The sequence below is a fragment of the Haemaphysalis longicornis genome, unplaced genomic scaffold (assembly GCF_048455015.1).
Source record: "Haemaphysalis longicornis isolate Haplotype H1 unplaced genomic scaffold, Haemaphysalis longicornis Haplotype H1 scaffold_5, whole genome shotgun sequence".
Classification (NCBI taxonomy): domain Eukaryota; kingdom Metazoa; phylum Arthropoda; class Arachnida; order Ixodida; family Ixodidae; genus Haemaphysalis; species Haemaphysalis longicornis.
This window is the reverse complement of record NW_027526385.1, coordinates 135,742,081-135,761,536: the sequence shown is the minus strand read 5'-3', so window position 1 is coordinate 135,761,536 and position 19,456 is coordinate 135,742,081. Positions and strand designations below refer to the sequence as shown.

The window sequence follows — 19,456 nt, the reverse complement described above, 5'->3', positions numbered from 1 at the left end:
ATCCCAGCGTCTGGCGTTGGCGTTCATAACTTCAAAACGATTCCTTCACGAGGCCTCCCACAGTGCGAGCTTAAACTCGACAGTAGCTGCTAGCGAGGGGTGTGCGCCCGCCTGTAAACAGTAGTGAAGGGTAGGGGAATAACAACCACCGAAATTCATCATCATCGTCAGCGTCGTCATTACACGGTGGCATAAACGAGAAGCGGCGAATGGGGTTGCCACTCGAAAGTAAAGCCATTCGAAAGCAAAACGCTCCTCCAGCGGCAAGATGCCAGAGCTCTGCGACAAAATATGTGAGGCTAAACAAGGCTTCTCACGCGTTCAACTGGATATTATGGTGTCCGATTCACAACTCACAAACGTACTTAGGTGTACCCGGATATTTTATTTCCATTGCTGGGGCAAATTCCACCGCCGCGGTTGCACGGTGGGGCTGTATGCTCACTTGTAAATGGCACTACACGAGACCATATTACTAGCGAACCTGAGCAAAATGTTTCAAAACGGGAACCTAATAAAACCATATGAGCGCACGTACATCAGCCAAATTGTCGCTTCAATACACACAGCGAAATGGTGCGGACAATTTCGGTGAGACAAACGTTACAAACCACGTAGTCGGCTTGACGCGAGTTACGTAAACTAACTGCGACTGTTGAAATGAGCGGTTCGGTTCACAAAACGACTACACAGCGCGACATGCGTCTACGGAAACTTCTGAAAACCGAAAAAAAGGGATTTCAGTACGCCTAATGCGTCCATTGTTAGCAGCCTCCACCACCTCTCCCCTTAAACAACTGGAAGGGAGCACGCGCAATGAAGCCGCCATGCGTTCACAGGCCGCGTCAACAAAAATAACTGCGGCAGTCAACAAGTGCCGTAGAAGAGCAACTGCGGCCGCGTTTCCCGCCGGGCCCTCACCCCCTCGTTTTTCCCTCTTCACCGTGACCCCTTTGCAAGCGACCGCCGCGAAACGCTTACAGCGCCAAACATGGACAGGGAAAGGGGGGAGGTGCAGTTTTCGTTGTCTAATTTTGACATCCTTGACAGTTAAGCTGCACAGCGGCACTGCTATTGTTTGCGACTCGTACACGCGCGTCCAAACTTGAGCTCATGATAAAACTTGTTTGCAGTACTGTACTCACGAGTGCACATAATCAAGAGTGCAAGCGCTCGCAAAACCAGTATTCATGAGTATTGTACTCATGAGTACTGTGTACTCATGAGTACTATGTACTCATGAGTACTGTGTATTCACGAGTACTGTGTACTCATGAATACTGTGTACTCATGAGTACTGTGTACTCATGAGTAATGTGTACTCATGAGCACTCATACTCATTAGTACTCAAACTCGTGAGTACTCGTACTCATGAATGCTGTACTCATGAGTACTCATACTCATGAGTAGTGTACTCATGAGTACTGTACTCACGAGTAGTTGACTTACCCCTGTACTCACTCGTCATCATACTCACTTTTTTTTCTGGGTGTGTACTCACTCATCATCGTACTCACTCGTGAGTTTGAGTACAAATGAGTACAAATGAGTGTACTCACGAGTGAGTACGCCGACCTATGATCACTAGTACACGCAACAGAGCGAACATCGCACTAAACCCAGGAAACGTGCTTTCACAATGCTGACGCCGTCTGCGTCACATTTTTGGCTGTACTTAAACATCTGCCTCCCCCCCTTGTACTGGCAGTTTCATTTTGAACAAGGATCCCACGTGGAAGCCGAAACGTTTTTCATTTCAGTAAGGTGTTCTTTTACAGGTGGTTTCTTCCTCGGCTATTCGCAAAAAGGAATCGCCAACTTACATTTTTTCTTCGTTCAAATGTGTTGTGGGATAGGATACATCTAGAACTTGCACCGATCTTCAAGTGGCATTCCCGGGAGGTCTGTACCTGTAATGACTCAAAGGGTTATTTGGGTTAAAATGTGATAGGCTTTAGAGCTGGGAAGTTGGTACACATTCATAATGAAAGAACACCTCAAACTTGACAAGACGAAGAAAAGAACACAGCACAAGCCCTCACTAACAACTGGAGCTTTCTTAAAGAGCTCTTTTCGAAAAAGATTTCTTCTTGTTGGCTCTGCAAAACCACGCATCTTATAGAATAGGTACAGTTGCTGAAAAACTACAAAGCTCCATGCTGAGGAAATCGTTATGTGAATTCATAAAGTTCATGTAGTAACGAACTGATAGAAAGAGTCACTAAACATGAGGCAAAATAACATACGAAATATAACATCATAACACTTGAAGTAAGGCCTGGCATTTTTACAAGTGAATCATACTTTTGTCTGTGCAGGCCTGGGTGCCATCTTTACAAAGAATATTTGAATGAATGAGTTTTAGTTATTGCAGTTTCATACCGTTGTTTCCACGGAAATCAGACTTCATTTCAACTTGTGTCATACGCAGGGGAGTCCTGGTTGTCAGCTCAAGGAACACTGCCTGCAAGAAAAACAGTAGTGCTCATAAGTCTAGCATAGGTAGCAAGATGCAACCACACTTTTCGAACAGCCAGGAACCGATGAGGGTGCAGCACCCATTTTTACGCCTGCACTTACTTGTCTCTGTGTAATTCGTCACAATTTCTGTATCATCAAAAAACAACAATCAAGCAGCCTGCATGCTGGCTCATACATACCACCATTCTGTAAAGTCGCTTTACTGCACTACACTAGTATCACGCGAGACAACCATTTGCCCTGCAATACCACGCGAATAAATAAGCGACTGATTTGTGCGAATGGGAATATTAAACCCACTTAACATGGTGACAATGCCCCGCTACCTCAAAATGACTAACACCAAATTTACCCACTCAAGGAAAAGAACGACAAAAATGAAGAGTGTTGTAGATATAAAAACTTTTTATTGTGCGGTAGGGCAAACTTTCACAAAAAAAAGAGGCTTGTGCTGGACAAAAGTGAGTTTAGAAATTTCAGGCATCATTTCGTGGACTACTTTTCTGCAGCACACACCTTGTGTTTATCCGGATATATTACTACAAGAACAATAAACTAGACACCATTCCGAATATATGCAGCGAGAAAAATGAATATTTCCCGATGGCTGAAACAAAATGATAATACCCAGAGAATAGCGCGATAATATAAGACTTTATTGGGAAAAAATTCAAATATTCAAGCAGAGCTACCTGACAATTACATGGGCCAATAACTCGTCAAGTGCGCCCGATGCAGCCAACAGCGTAAACAAAACGCTCAACACATGACGAAGGCGCGCAGAGCAGAAAGCAGGTCACGAGCGCCGTTATCTCTTATAATGTACGGGCTTTCACGATCGTCCGCTCTAGTCAGACGCAACGAACGCAAGCCCGTGATTTCATTCAATTGCCGTCGCGGGCAACAGAAAACGTCCAGCGAAGCAACCAGTCGGGTAACGAAAATCCCTCTCGAATGCTGCAATTCCAAATTGAAAAGCCCCCAGCGAAAAGATACATCCAATGAAAACACGGAAACCGTTACGGAAATATACTCACCGAGTTCGCTTTCACTGGCGCCGGGGCATTGGTCCAACATGCGAACTTGACGCTGGTCGTAGAAAAACGGGCTGTGTAGCGCTGCCAGTCACAAATGGGCTCACCGCAGCCTCCGCGACTCACGCCGACAAATAAGTCTTGTAACAGCAATCCTCGCTTCATCGTAGGGGTTTCACAGCGGTAAAAAGGCTCGAGTGGCGCGAAAACGCGGCCACCGGGCCTGCGGGCGCCGCCATTTCTCTATATCCCGTCATGCAACAGAGAAATCAACGGCCGCCGGGAGAGAAGGCGCGACGAGCATCTGTTATAGGTTACAGGGCGTTTTATAGGTTACAGCGTAAAGGTTACATGTCAGATTTTGTTCATGTAACCTATAAATCAATAATGTAACCTATAAACCGCTTTTAACTTCACGCTTGTAACCCTTAGAATGGACTGGGATAAAAAAACATCAAAATGGATCCATTGTAACCTTTATTTTATAGGTTACATCCCTTTAGAAGTTACATTATGGGTTACCAGGATTAGAGTGTAGTTCAAGGCTGCAACTAGGCATTTTCGCACGTAGTCTGCGTTATCGTAAAATAAGCAAAGATGTGCGTGCTTCTTTAGAAATGCAATTCGCTGATAGGTCGCAAGATCCGAAATTCTGGAAAATGGGAATGTATGAGCGAGTTGCGGCAACCACTTGTACAACCAACGGACGTTTATGAGTCAGCCTGCATGGTTTCAATACCTCCGTCGTAGAAGACAAAAATCGTTGTCAGTATTGCTGTGTTTTTATCAAGTTGAAATGAAATCGTCACTTATATCCTTGTTAAAGCCATTAGAGGCCCTCTTACCCTGTGCATGTCGTTACGAGTCAGCGCGCCGCTATGCTGCAAACATCGTGCAGCGCATTTGTGCTTTGTGGCAGAGCCACCACTACGTGCGCCTTCCGCGTGTCTGCCTCTGTCGGTGACTCAAGCTTGCAGCGACAGCTGACAAATCCCAACATGATTTCCCAGACACGCAACGCGCTGGGAACGGCCGGATTGATGGCGCCTCTCTGCGTGATTTAACCTTCGGCGACAGCAGACGCGGCACGCAGACACTCTTCCCAAGGACGTAAACGGCGTCGCGCATGTCTCCTCTTTCCCCTCCCCCGGGCTCACCGAGCGCCGCTACTACCGACCCCTCACGAACTCTGGAAAGAGCGTTGTGCGTGTGTGTACAACGTCGCGCCGTGTGAAAAAGAAGGGAGAAAACCTGTTTGACCGTTAGCGCTTTGGGTATAATACGAGCCCTAAGCACCGAAGTGCATTCACTTTGTAGCAGTCAATCAATGCTGTCACTCTGCTCGAGTACTGCACTGTAACATCACCCGTGAGGGCATTGTTCCTTTCTCATTTGCCTCATCTCTCGCCATGCAGTAAACAAGTTAACTTTGCCCTCAGCTGCTGGTAGTCGTCACAAAGGCAGCAACATTTGCTGGCCGCTCAACCCCACGCTACCACACGCATGACGGAGGCGACGGTGCTCGGCTCGGGTACGCCTTCCCGTATGCAGCATCGGGTTGCCAGCGGTGAGATGGCAACTTCGCAAAACCGGGAATAAATGAATGCGTTCAACTTCGCCACGTTTTTCCTGTCCACGCGATCTCAATACGCTCTTCACTGACACTTGCACGTCCTCTATTGTCAGGCGTGAAGGCTATCTACTCTGTAGCCACCACCGGCTGATTTCCCACTTACTGCATCGAAAGCTTTTTAACCCCTCTTGCAAACTTTTCCCCCAACGGATGTCAGCCAAGGCTCATGGTCTCCCGCCACTTAGCTACAGGACCCTTGATTAGGAGAAATGACCTTTTCAGGCTCTTCCAGAGCGATACAATGTGTTTTGAGAGCCGCAGAGCACTTTCAAGTGGCAACGTTTAAGGTTCACCTCCAGCGTGTCTTCTACTTTTACCCTGCGTATGGATGTTTTGCTGAGCAGGACTATCTGGTGACTCTCTGAAACGCCGTTCATGTGATCGATGGCGATGCCCTCCTTGTGCTTGGATTGCATACGCTTTTCTGGCCGAGCAAAACCCTGACATAAGAAGGCCGGACATCCGGCTCTTTATATAGCTGTCTTTGCTTCCAAACCCTACGAATTACTTTGAACACTCTGCCATGTGTACCCCAACGCAGTTTAAGAGAAAAGCGAGGCAAAACAGGCGAGCCCCGTGTTTTCGGGCGTAGAGAATACCCGCTGGAAAGCTCGTTGTCCCAAATCTCAATAATGTAAAAAAAAAACGTAACTGTGGACGTAAATTGTTAGGCTCTGGAATAGGAGCCCAAAGGTAAACTCAAATTGCATAAATTTTAGAAACAGTAAAACAAATTCATGTATCAGTACATCTCAAACAACCCTTTTCCTTTTGGGAACACAATAATTGCGTACTATATATACAATTTACCAGGGCTTTGCGCACGTTTCCACGAATAAAAGTTTTTTTTGCAGAAAGCACCGCAGATTACTAGCATATAATGACTACATATAATTGAAAGTGTCATTAGGAAATGATATAGAAAAATCAAGAAAGTACTCAGTGTAAACATAACAAACAAAAGTGAGTAACGCTACTACACAGCATACGCTAGCATGCTTGGTTTGAGCAGAGCAATTTTTCAAAGGTTTGGGTTAATTGAGCATGCAGGCTGACAATCGAGTTTATGTTAACACAGGAGCTTTGTATACGGGGATGCTGGCCTTCTGTCATCTGCTCCACTGTAATGTAGATATTTTTATAGTAATCTTACGTCGCACTTTTTTCTATCAGTTGCTTACCACGGGCGGCTCAACGTCCCACGACTCAATACTATCTGGACAGAGCTCTCCGAAGATATTTTGTCTACCATCTTTGTTTGGATACGTCCGAAATCTTAAACTGACGCTCAGGGCCGCTGGAATATCCTTGGCCACTTTCTTCAATCTTGCTATGTTGCTACTTGAGTTGTGCTGTAAAACCACGGAGAGATAACATTGGTGTAACAATGAAACAACCTTGTCAGAACACATACGAAATGCAAAATTTCCAAAACACTTTACAAAACACAAGGAAAACTGAATTTATGCAAATTTTCTAACAATACTATAGTACACAATAGCAGCAGAAGAGGCAGGAGAAAAAAATAAAAACTGCCTAGTTTTCTCAACCTAATGATGGAAGGCCCACCTAATATTACTTCTGCTTTGGTTGACACCAAGACGTATACTGTATCGGGCAACTACTACCCAACTACGGTACTGGATCGATAGGTTAATAGGCCTACGCGAGTTTTCTTCCTTCGCGCGCCTCCTCTTCCACATGGCGCATGTCCACAGCGAAATAGTTTTTGTTGACCGGGTTCTAAAAATTGCCCTTTTGAACGATAGCAATTTCCTCCCTGCTTTATCGGTGGTGCGAAGGGGAAAAAGACGCATTGAAGGGTAGCACAGATGGTCGCAGCTTCTCTTTATGGCGAGGTACCGGAAACATAGCGTACGAAGTATGCAGGATGGTAGAACTTACTCTCCAAATCTTAGTATCAGCGCTGGATATGCGGCGGCAGTTTCTACTCCGAAACCGAGGAAGTTATGGGGTCGGTGACGCTTTCTACAAAATTGGCGCGTTTCACATTTGGATTTCTTCGAACGTCTCAACATATAGAGCTGTGCGACCAAGAAGTCTTCTTGTCTCGGATGTAAACCGTCCCTTTGTTCGAGGGTTGGAGGCCCTGCCAAAGCCTTTCTTGCATTGCCGCGACGTCTGCGGACGTCGCTGTTTGCCACTAAATGAAGAGGAAATTAGAAAAAGTTAATTAAATTTCGCCATCCCCGAGGTCGTCTTCGTAGCGACGGAGCTCTCTTCGGGTAATCGTAGTCATGCCGGAAGTGTGGAGCCAGCGAGGTCGTGCACCGAAGAATTTTCTGGGGTTGCCGTCGTCATCGGCGACGCTTCTCGGGTTCATTGCACTGTTCTGGGTAGACCGCCAGCCTCTCCCGTTGGCCACACTCTTCACCGCCATTTTTACAGCCAACGACATCTTTAGTGGTTCTCTTGATCACTGTCTTGACATACTCCTTCTCTCTGTCGTCCGCTATTTGGCTTAGGAGGTGTGACGCCCTCCATAGCGGCTGCTTTATTGAAATAAGCCGCCCCCCAACGGAGCAGTCTCTTGTGATCAGCTTACAGTAATTTCACGAGGATTCGTGGCTTCTGTACGATGTCGGGTTTGGTGGAGATCGTTGTAGCTGTAAGGATCAGAGGTCCAACCAGCACCGCGCCCCAGACTGAACTACTCGTTCCGACATCCATCACCATCACAGGAAGAGCAAGACGGCCACCGTTACGGTGTAGGCCCGAGGACCGTCACCGACGCTGCTGTCGGAACCACCGCCCGACTGTCAGCGAGACGGCGACCATCCGTCGAGGTGTAGGCTGGACGAATGTCTCTAACGCTACCGCGAGAAGCCGTTTCACCCGAGGAGTGAGCAGTGTGTCGGTGGTTCAGGGCGCAGGGCGCGGGCAGCGAGGCCTCCCCGTGGCGCAGGCCTAAGCTCTTTCCTCCCGCAGATAGTCATCGGCCACCGCCCCGTCTTTGTCCAGCGAGATACCTCCTCAACGGCTACAGCTAGCTGCTTCGTGTTCAGACAGCTAGTGCGTGTGAAAGTCTTCGCATCCAGACCGTCTCGTCTCTGCGATCGTCAACAATGAGCGTGTGACTTCCTTTATGACTTTTTCCGCAATCATCCGCACCTGCGTGTTTCCGCGTGTAGTCCATCCGTGTGCTTAATTGCCCATTTCTGTTTCGTACATCAACCAAATTAATTTTGGTGTGTTTATGCGCGCGTTTTCGAGGATGTAGTCCGGGTTCATGAGTTTCTACGCGGTCCGGCCGAACATTCTTAATAGTAGCCATCTGGTAGACCGTCATAAACGAAAGCAGTAAAGCCATCACCCGGCCATATTCAGACAAGGCCTGCCTTCTACAGTCACTTGCCACGTTCACTAGCTATTCATAACTGCTTCGCTACGCCACAGGTAGTACGGCGCAGCCGCTGTGATGCCGGCCTAAGGGTACGTACAATGCTATTCCTGGCGAAGTCCATAATCTCCCCTAGAAGCAATCTCACTTCGATTTTACTTTTGAGTAGGAGCCCCAATTTTTGAGCGGCCAAAAGTTGAGCGCTGTCTCAATTGCCCAGAACGTAGTGCAGCCGAACCTCGTTGATTCGAACTCCAATGGGATAGAAAATTTCGAATTAGCCGGAGTTCGAACTTACGGGGTTCCTTTGATTAGCGGTACAGCGCGCGCAACCAACATTAGAAGCGCATGCACGAAAAGTAGATGGTATTGCCCATCCTTCGGAGTGCTGCGAAAGTACGGCATACGCGTAAGTACGGCCAGAGTCCTTCAATGCTTCTCTGGTCATGAAACTCCCGGCCAAGTTTTGTACGGGGACAAAGGCTACCGCGAGGGGCGCCACCGCAGATCGGAGGGCATCGGGCGGCCGCCGCTGTTCTGTACCCAAACCGGCAGGCAGGAACGAAGTAGCAGCATGCCCGTTCTCACCAAATTTTTTCGCCACTCACAAATTGACAAGTCCATTTGAGCGGCCCATGACACGTAAAGCGAAAGCGCACTGCTGATAAGGCGGCGAGCCGCTGTTTTATCTTAATCCGTGGTCCGTTCCATGCCGAACGCGCTCCGACCACGCCCCCGGCTGCCCTCTGATCAACACCAGCGCCGCGGCGCGGCCTCCCTGGGCAGCGTACGAAGCTTTACCATAGCGTGACGGCGAAATTTCATGACCAGAAAGGCATTGAAGGACTCTGGTACGGCGTACGACCGGCCCCAAAAGCGCACGAAGCGAGGTCCCGAGGTTTATGCCAGCTGCTTCGGTTTGCACGCTGCCAGCACGGGGTTACAGGTTGGGGAAGCTTCGGAGGCTAGTGACGCATTGTACTTTGGTCTTAAGTACCCGTAGAGAAATAGTTGTACCAGTACAGGAATTTTGGTTAACGGCGATGCTCTCCCTATACAAGGGCTAGTACAAGGTGCCAATTACTCTGAGTTTATTAGCTTTGTGTCAAGAGGGGCATTATTCTAAGACCTAGTCTCCGTACGCGTATCAGAAGAACTAGTTGTGAGCACAATTTATTCGAGACAGTATTTCGGGCTGAAGATACTTCAAGATATTTTAGGATACTAGACGCTTTCTGGAAACTTCTAAGACCACGAATGAAACCCTCAGGATGTACTATTTCGGCGAATTCGACTGTGCCGACCAGCCAAGTTGGAGAATTACATTCACTCATTCGATCTTTTATGGGACGCGACCTTTTGTCGGATGAGCTACACTAGGCGAGGTTGAGCAATTTCGGTAGCTCCTGGTGAGCCGTGCTGCGCATACGCGAGGAGCAGTGACGTCACCGGGTGCACAGAACGTTGCTCGCTGCCCGGCGTCTCTCACACACCCCACGCGCCCAGCGTCTTCGCCGGCCTCCGTTCCGCACGTGGTGGCCCGGTGAACTGGATGATCATGCGAGGGCTGGCCGGGTGTGGAACCGATACCTCGTGCGTCACAGAAACACCGGCGTGCGCCTGTGGAACCAGCTCAGCTGTGGGGTGATTGGTGACGCTGCGCCGGAGCCACTTCATGATTATAGATGTGTCACATAATGCGTATACCGTGTCTGTGTCATTGGAGCAGCAGTGAGCATGATAATCAAGCTAATCCTAGACAACCAGGAAAGCTAGGTATAACCAGCTGATCCTTAGCTCACGCTACGTATATGCAGCCATAGCCGAGCTAAGCCACTGCTAATTTTTTTTGTCGCTGGCTTCGGCGCTAGCGATTTCGTCCTACCCATAGTCCCCCCATTCCATTTTTCAGGATATTTCGGCGATGGCAGCGCTGGCGTAGGTAAAAGCTCACCTTATACGGCGGGCTTTGTCGAACCGGCTACGACAAACAGACACAGACCGGAAGGAGCAAAAAGTATCACACCGAAGCGAGCCTCTGCTTTCCGAGTATAGCGTCCGGGGATGAATCGGCGTAAGCAGAAATTTTTCTTCCCGCAAAAACTACTCTGCCTTCTTCTCTTATTTGAGGGCTGCGAATGTGATGATATCGGCGGTGTTTTTCTCGTCCTGCTTGAATGCGTCCGAAGCAACGTTTTTGCTGGTGTTGTTTTACGTATAAGCGTGCGTGAATCACCGGTTGCCGGTTATAGGTGTGCCAATGGAGACATAGAGGCGGGGGGCGTGCATGGAGAGCTAGACGTTATGCCATCACCAGTGACCTACCCCACCTTATAGGGGGAGTTCAAGGTGGGGGCCTCAAGGCCTTATGCGACGGAACTGCGTTGCCCCGTGGTCGAATGTTTTGGTTGGGTTGTCAAACACTGTAAGATACGTACAATGTGGGAAGGTAAAGAACAGCCATATGATAGTCTGAAAAAAGTAAAGCTAGTTTCAAGTTTCATTCATATAATTAGCGGAGATGTATGGTCAATAGTAAATTACAAACAAATTTTATTTTGCGCACTCCCTGGAGTGCACCAAGGTTTGTGGGTCATCCTTCTCACGAAGTGCAAGGGCAGTCTATTTTTTTACTAAAATTACGCTCAATATCTTAGAAACGACAATAGCGGTTCATAATACGCGGCATCGTGCCAACGGAAACAACCTGCAATAGCCCGTTCCGGTGAGGTAAATAAAATCACTTCTCCAATAAACTGCTGATATTTTCTGTAGCATCAAAAGTGCTTAGATGTTTTGGTTTGTGCTGTGGTTGGGCTTGCTGCCTCAGCATTAAGGGTGCTTTTCTCGTAGTAGCATCGGCAATATTGATAAGAGGCAGGCCGTATTTGCTCGGTATATGTACAGCACCTATTTACAGGTATAAGCAGGGGATGCCCGGTGGAAAAGAGCGGCTAGCTAGCCAGGGAACGAAACGGCTTGCGGGAGACCGGCGCAGCATCTTCTTCTTTCTTGGTTGACAATGACCACCGCATCGCAGCAAAATACATGAAATGCCCTCTTGCAGATGATGTAAGGTATGCTGTAACACGATCCACCCTCGGTACGAGTGGCATCGCGGTGTTTGTGATGAAGGAGCTGCCAATTGAGATCGGTACGGGTTAAGGGTGATGACGTGGAAATTCTCCTTTGCGGAGGAAGAGAAGAGCCTAAACAGACGGTAGTAACTTCGTAGTTGATGTCGGTCAGTTGGTTTAGTATATGGTAGTGGCCGTAGTATCAGGCGAGTAGCTTTTCACACATCCCCACGCAACGTGCAGGACAGCAGAGAAGCACGTGCGTTCTGTGTGCAAAGTGCCGGGTATCGTGCCGAGGCAGACAGGCAGAAAACTAGGCAGAGACCGCCACTCTTCCGAAGGGTTGTGTACAAGAAGTGGCAAGGCTCTTTGTTCACTATGTTGGGTGTACAAGGAGCCATTGAAGCCCTAATCACGGACCGTGGAACGGTAGTTACTGCGTAGCTCATACTCACGCTACAGCAACACGGATCACCGAAAACGACGTTGTAACACCCCTTTATCTTTTTTTTTTGTTTGTCTTCTCTCATCTAGCGTATCAAGCGAGCCCGACGGCTCGGCTAACATCGCTGGTCTTCATTAAAGTTGTTCTCTCTCTCTCTCTCTCTCTCTACTAAGCAAGCGTACTAACGGAACGCATGAATAAGACGATCGCGGGTATCTTGTTTATGTACGTCAATATTGAACATAAGACGTGGGACGAAGTCCTCCCGTATGTCACTTTTGAGTGAAACACAGCTATCCAGGAAACTACGCCATTGATACGTATGGAGCGTGTCTATTGAAGACGGCTGACTGCGATTCTTGAAGCCATGCTGCCGCACGTAAAAGACGACGACCTCAACGACGATTTTAAAGGACACGTCAAGCAGGCAAAAGAGGCGTGCCAGCTCACTTGATTCGTAGGAGAGACCAGCAGCTGGTGGATGCTGGATGCTTGAACCTCCGACGCCGACACACCAAGTATCCCACAGAATATCTTGTATAGGTTTGGACCTCAATTCAATGACGCGGACTCAGTGAAAGGTTTGTTTGAAGGGATTTCGGCCAGCACAGAATTCAGCGGCATGGTGGCCAACTTATCTACGAGGGTGTCCCCGACCGTGACTCCGGCAGATCACAATGACGCAAGTGGCCTCAAATAGTCCATGTGGTTCGCCTCAAACCATACTACGCAAGATGACGGATGTTTTATTGCTTTCACTACCGTTGCGGGTCGATGCGCTGTTAGAGGGGAGGGAATGCCGCGAACCATGCCTTCTTGTTCGTTTATTTGTATGTGTTGTTCCCAGCCTGGGGAGGAGCCCAACTGTCTTACCTAGGAATTGAACCGCGCGTTTTCATCTGAGAGTTTGTTTGCCACGCAGGCTAATTTGGTAAGAAGAGAGTATCGCTGGTCTTGGCTGAATACGAACATTTCTCTTTCTTCTCCAATGTCCTCGATGTGATTCGATGGCTGTCGAAGGATTAACGCTGAAGGATAATAATAAATGCTCGCAAGAGAACACCGCGGCAGTCGATTCGCCGACGCCAGTTCTTCACACGTCTCCGCGTTGAATACTTCTACGTCACTTCTATTTTTTAGTTTTAGAGGAGCCAAGTCTGCATTAATAAACTTTGTTTCTTGAATAAATCTTGTTAGTCTTCGGCTACGTCACAATATTGCATCGGCATCAAGATCGCCGTATTATATCTAACGCATCAGGATAAATTTGGTGAATGTGGTTTTAAATTGTTATCGCTAGTTAATGTAAGGCTGCATTGCTTACACTTCGCTAAATAGGTAACATTTTAGTAAGTTTTGACACCGTTCTTATGATAAAAACTTTTGAAGCTGTGTAAAAAGGCCAGCACTAAGCTTCATACGGTGGGGAGTACAATGCTATCGTAGGAACCAGTCAGTATGTCTTCGAAAGACTGGAGGCCCGTTAAAAGATCACTCGTCCGTAGTTGACAGAGATTTGGATTTTTAACTGCGTTTGATTGTTTGATGCGAATGTGACCTAGCCAGTAAAACAGGCGGGGTGTGTGTAACTTTCGCTCTGCCGCTTTATTCACACACATAGTGTGAAAGGCTAAAAATTGTTGCATTTGTTTTTGCGCCAGCGCTATATCGAAAATTGAAAAATAAAGAACTCCTATTTGCTGTGACCAAGATGGATTCGTTCTTACACATTTTAGCAGGTTAAATTGTTGTTTATCGTAAATGTAGATATTTTGTGTGATTTTAATAAATCTACCAATAGCCTAGGCACCGCAAAATAAAAAGCGGCCCTTATTCCTAGAAGAACGTTTGGCTTGCCCGCTTGTCGGGCGGAGTAGGCTGTCAAAGTACATGTTATGGACTTTTGACAGAAATACAATTTCCGTAACCTGCGTTTGAACAGAAAATATCGTATAAAATTATAAGTAGAAATTTTATACAAGGTTTTCCGGGAAATTGTATTAAACTAGCAGATCATGAATGCACCAAGAAAGCAGAAATATACTTGCCAAGCTGTGGATGTATGGTAGGTAGTCCTTGAGATTTCTGTCGAGTGTTGGTCGAACAAACGGGACAGCTGGTAACACTAAACACCCGTAAAAGATTTTTTTAACTTCCTTGTATTGATGGGACAACGAAATGTAAAGGTTAGGTTGGAAGCCTTTCACCCTGAAAAAGAATAACTGTATCAGATTTATGTGGCTTCGGCCTTGACTCCGTTTCTCTTGATAGTTACTTTCTTACTCGATCTTACCAGACGCAATATAATCGGAACGAGTTAGTTGTCCAGCAATTCTGAAAAAGCACGGGTTCGACCAAATTCGCACGTGAATTAGCGTCAAAACTAAATATTCAGCGTGGACTTCTCACAAAGGTGGTTCATACCACCCTGTTAAACTGTACCGCACAAGGATACTCCGTTTTCTTTCTGTGAGTAATGAAGTCTCACAAACCGTTGGGGGTAGAGCAAATAGCTACAAACATATATATATATATATATATATATATATATATATATATATATATATATATATATATATATATATATATATATATACTATATATATATATATATATATATATATATATATATATATATTATATATATATATATATATATATATATATATATATATATATATATATATATATATATATATATATATATATATATATATATATATATATATATATATATATATATATATATATATTATGTGACGGGGATGTTAGGCTATGTACTGAGCCGACGGGTATGCGTCAGTGTCTGCCTGATGAGAGCTGAGCAGCTAGTAGAGGAAGTCGACGACGATCGCTCTCGACTTGGTTCGTGCGTGAATCTGGACACACTGCTCTGGCTTTCCCCTTGTAAATACCTTTGGTGAATACAATACCTTCCCCGTAACATTTTGGTGGAGGTGCGGGGTACGACACACGCAGCACGGAGCTCCGCAGCGGACGGCAAGTTCCCCGACCAACGATGGCGCCCGAGGGAGCTACCGCGAATGCTTCCCCATTCATCGTTATCTCCCAGCAGCGTGACCCGGGCACGTTTTGCGGCACAGATGATGTTGACCTTGAAGACTGGCTGAAGACGTATGAGCGAATTAGCGCTCATAACAGGTGGGATCCCACCATCATGCTTGCGAACGTGGATAACTCTCTGAGGGGAGCGGCCAGGACTTGGTTTCGAACTAACGAAGAGACGGTAACAAGTTGGGACGACTGTAAATCCAAGCTGCGCGAGCTGTTCGGGAACCCTGTAGACCGTCAAACTGCCGCTAAGAAGGCACTGGCTTCCCGTGTACAGACCCCTACCGAGCCTTATGTGGCGTACATTCTGGACGTGCTATCCTTGTGCCAGAAAGCTGACGACCAAATGGCGGAAGCGGACAAAGTCGGGCATATCCTCAAGGGAATAGCGGACGACGCTTTCAATTTGCTCATGTGCAAAGATTGCACAACCGTGCAATCAGTCATCAAGGAATGTCGCCGGTTTGAGCAGGCAAAAGGACGTCGCCTGACTACTAGTTTTACCCGACTTCCAAACACCGCTCCAACGTCGTCGTGCGAGGATCGTTGTCTTTCCGAACATCGACCCCCGGAGACTGACGTGAGCCCAGCTACGACGGGAAGTCTGACCAGGCTTATAAGACGAGAGCTCGAGGCTATGGGCCCCACGACGCTTCCCCAATCGGAAACGTGCCTCCCGTCCATCCCTCTGATCCAAGCGGTCGTTCGGGAAGAAGTAGCCAAGCTCGCCTTTCAGCCGGTTTGCGCTGTGAGAGGCCCAGGCGTTCACGCGCCTCACCTTTCCTCGAGCTACGGCGGCCGCAATGAATACCAACCGTCCACCTATCGTAGCCGCTACCTTTCGGAATGGAGGACACCCGACGACAAGCCGATTTGCTTCCACTGCCGCCGAGTCGGGCATGTTGCTCGGTACTGCCAGAGGCGTTCACCATTCTCATTCCGGCAAGACCTTTCCAGCTACACGCACCCTTCTCAGATGCCTCGTCGCTTTACTCCACCGCCTCCGCCGCAACCAGTAGACGTCAACGCTCCGTTCCGCCGTTACAGCCGTTCGCCGCCACCCCAGCGCCGTCAGTCCCGTTCGCCACAGCCTCGGCGTCCCCTCTCGCCGACGCCGTATAACAACTCCCGTCCGGAAAACTAAATGATGCAGCTCTCAGAGGTGATGCTGCATGTCCGACGACCACCGAAAATCCTCTGTTGACGCTTTGTACACGGAAAAATTTGCTGGAGATTCAAGTTGACGATGTTGCCGTTACCGCCTTGATTGACACGGGTGCACATATGTCTATTATGAACTCGGAGCTTCGCCGCCGCCTTCGCAAGGTGCTTACGCCCCCCACTTCACGTGTTGTACGGGTCGCTGATGGAAGTACGCCCACTGTCGCCGGGATGTGTGCAGCGCGTGTTACTATAGCTGGCCGACAAACCGTCGTATTGTTTACTGTGCTAGACCAATGCACTCACGACGTTATTCTTGGCCTCGATTTTCTCGCGGACCATTCAGCACTCATCGACTGTTCAGCTGGAGTGCTTCACTTAGAGCTTCCTTCTTATCACGGCCACGACGATGTCCGCAGGCAGCACTTCTGTTCCTCTGCCGACGTTCGCTTACCACCCCTAGCCACTACACTCGTGTCCTTGCAACTGTCCCCCCTTGTCCCTGATGGTGATTACCTCGCTTCGCCTCTTGCTGACGTACTCTTCGCGCGTAATGTGATGACGCCGCACGCTGTCGTAACGGTTTTGGATGGTCGCGCCCGACTGCCGTTCACTAATTTTGGCTATACACCGCAGGTTATCCCAAAGGGAATGTCGCTAGCTACACTATGTACCATTTCACAGTGCGAGGTGAATGCATTAGCCGATGTCACTGGCCTAGACTGCCAGCGTGAGGCCAAGCCCACTACACCTCTGCCGCTCGATCTCGAACCCATGATAGCCTCTGATCTGCCAACTGTACACGCAAGGCAACTTCGTGATCTATTGTCTTCGTTTAGAGACATTTTTGGCCTTGACGATCGCCCTCTGGGGCAGGCCACTGCTGTTCAGCATCGCATCCACACAGGGGATGCCAATCCCGTACGCAGACGGCCTTACCGGGTGTCCATGATGGAACGCCAAACCATACAAGCGGAAGTGGACAAGATGCTTCGCAAAGACATTATTGAGCCTTCCACTAGTCCATGGGCATCCCCCGTTATCTTGGTCAAGAAGAAGGATGGTACATGGCGCTTTTGCGTCGACTATCGTCACCTCAACAAGGTTACTACTAAAGACGTGTACCCACTTCCCCGCATTGACGACGCGTTGGATTGCCTCCACGGGGCCAAGTACTTTTCTTCCATTGATCTCCGAACTGGATATTGGCAGATTGCCGTTGATGAGCTCGATCGGGAAAAAACAGCTTTCGTAACGCCGGATGGTCTTTATGAATTCAAAGTAATGCCCTTCGGCTTATGTAACGCGCCCGCCACGTTCGAGAGGATGATGGACTCCCTGCTCCATGGCTTTAAATGGTCTACATGTCTCTGTTACCTTGATGACGTCATTGTTTTCTCGCCCACGTTTGAAAGCCATCTGGAACGACTTGCAGCGATCCTTGACGTTTTCCGACGAGCAGGACTACAGCTGAATTCCAAGAAGTGCCGCTTCGGGCGACGCGAGATCACAGTACTCGGCCATCTAGTTGACGCCACTGGAGTCCGCCCCGACCCTGAAAAGGTTCGGGCTGTCAGAGAGTTCCCTCAACCTCGCTCGCCCAAAGATGTCCGAAGCTTCGTAGGCTTGTGTTCATACTTTCGCCGCTTCATTAGAAATTTTGCGACTATCGCCCAGCCACTCACTGGTCTCCTGCGCAAGAACGCTACCTTCTCGTGGGGCCAAGAACAAACGGAAGCCTTCCAAACGCTTACAAATGCACTCACTGCTTCTCCCATTCTGGGACATTTCGACCCGTCGGCACCCACTGAAGTCCGTACAGATGCGAGTGGACCCGGTATTGGCGCTGTTTTAGCGCAACGACAAGCAAACGGCGACCGAGTCATTGCTTACGCCAGCCGTCTTCTCTCGTCGTCAGAGCGGAACTACGCTATCACGGAGCGCGAATGTCTTGCTCTTGTATGGGCCGTAGGAAAATTCCGTCCCTACCTCTACGGGAGGCAGTTCACAGTTGTCACCGACCACCACGCCCTTTGCTGGCTCTCCTCCTTAAAGGACCCCACGGGCCGCTTGGGGCGTTGGGCTTTGACCTTACAAGAATACTGCTTTACTGTATCATACAAATCTGGTCGTACACATCAAGATGCGGACTGCTTGTCCCGGCATCCCGTCGATCCACCTGGTTCCTCTGCCCAGGACTCCGACGCCTGTGTCCTGGCTATTTCTGATTTGATTCATATTGAGGATGAACAGCGTCGTGACAACAGCTTACGAGCCATCATAGACAATCTGCGCTCATCGGCACACGATCCTTCGCTGCAGGCATACCTAGTACAAGATGGGGTGCTTTACCGCCGCAACTTTCGCCCTGACGGCCCTGCTTTGCTCCTGGTTGTTCCGCAACACCTTCGAAGGTCCGTGCTCCATCAACTGCACGATGCACCTACTGCAGGCCATCTAGGTCTGACACGCACCTATGACCGCGTCAGGCGGCGCTTTTTCTGGCCTGGCCTATATAGGTCGGTTCGACGCTACGTCAGTGCTTGTGACGCCTGCCAACGACGGAAAAGGTTAACAACGGCACCGGCTGGTCCCTTACAGTCCCTCGACGTGCCGAGCGAACCGTTCTACCGTGTAGGGATGGACCTCCTTGGTCCCTTCCCTTTCTCAACCTCCGGGAACAAGTGGATTGCCGTGGCAACGGACTATGCTACCTGTTTTGCTATTACCAGGGCGCTACCTACAAGTTGTGCGACTGATGTCGCCGACTTCCTCCTTCACGACGTCATTTTACACCACGGCGCTCCACGTCAACTTCTCACCGACCGGGGACGATACTTTTTATCCAAAGTGGTCGCTGATCTCCTTCGTTTGAGTTCCACGACACACAAGCTCACCACTTCTTACCATCCCCAAACCAATGGACTTACGGAACGTTTTAACCGCACCCTTACGGACATGCTGTCTATGTATGTCTCCGCGGATCACAAAGATTGGGACTTGACGTTGCCGTATGTGACTTTCGCGTATAACTCCTCGCGCCACGATACGGCTGGTTTTTCACCCTTTTATCTCCTCTATGGACGTGAGCCCACTTTGCCGCTTGACACCTTGATGCCCTCATCGATCACTCCACCGACCGAATATGCATTCGAAGCTATTTCTCGAGCAACTCTAGCCCGTGAGGTCGC

At 48.6% G+C, this 19,456-nt stretch overlaps 1 long non-coding RNA gene across 1 annotated transcript; it reads right to left on the bottom strand.

Moving 5' to 3' along the window:
• Nucleotides 1-1,822: 1,822 nt before the first annotated feature.
• On the bottom strand, nucleotides 1,823-3,693 carry LOC144139408 (uncharacterized). Its single transcript, XR_013316192.1, has 3 exons — nucleotides 3,520-3,693; nucleotides 2,384-2,465; nucleotides 1,823-1,911 (listed from the first exon to the last, which is right to left on the bottom strand). It is a non-coding gene; the product is annotated as an uncharacterized LOC144139408 (long non-coding RNA).
• Nucleotides 3,694-19,456: the final 15,763 nt, after the last annotated feature.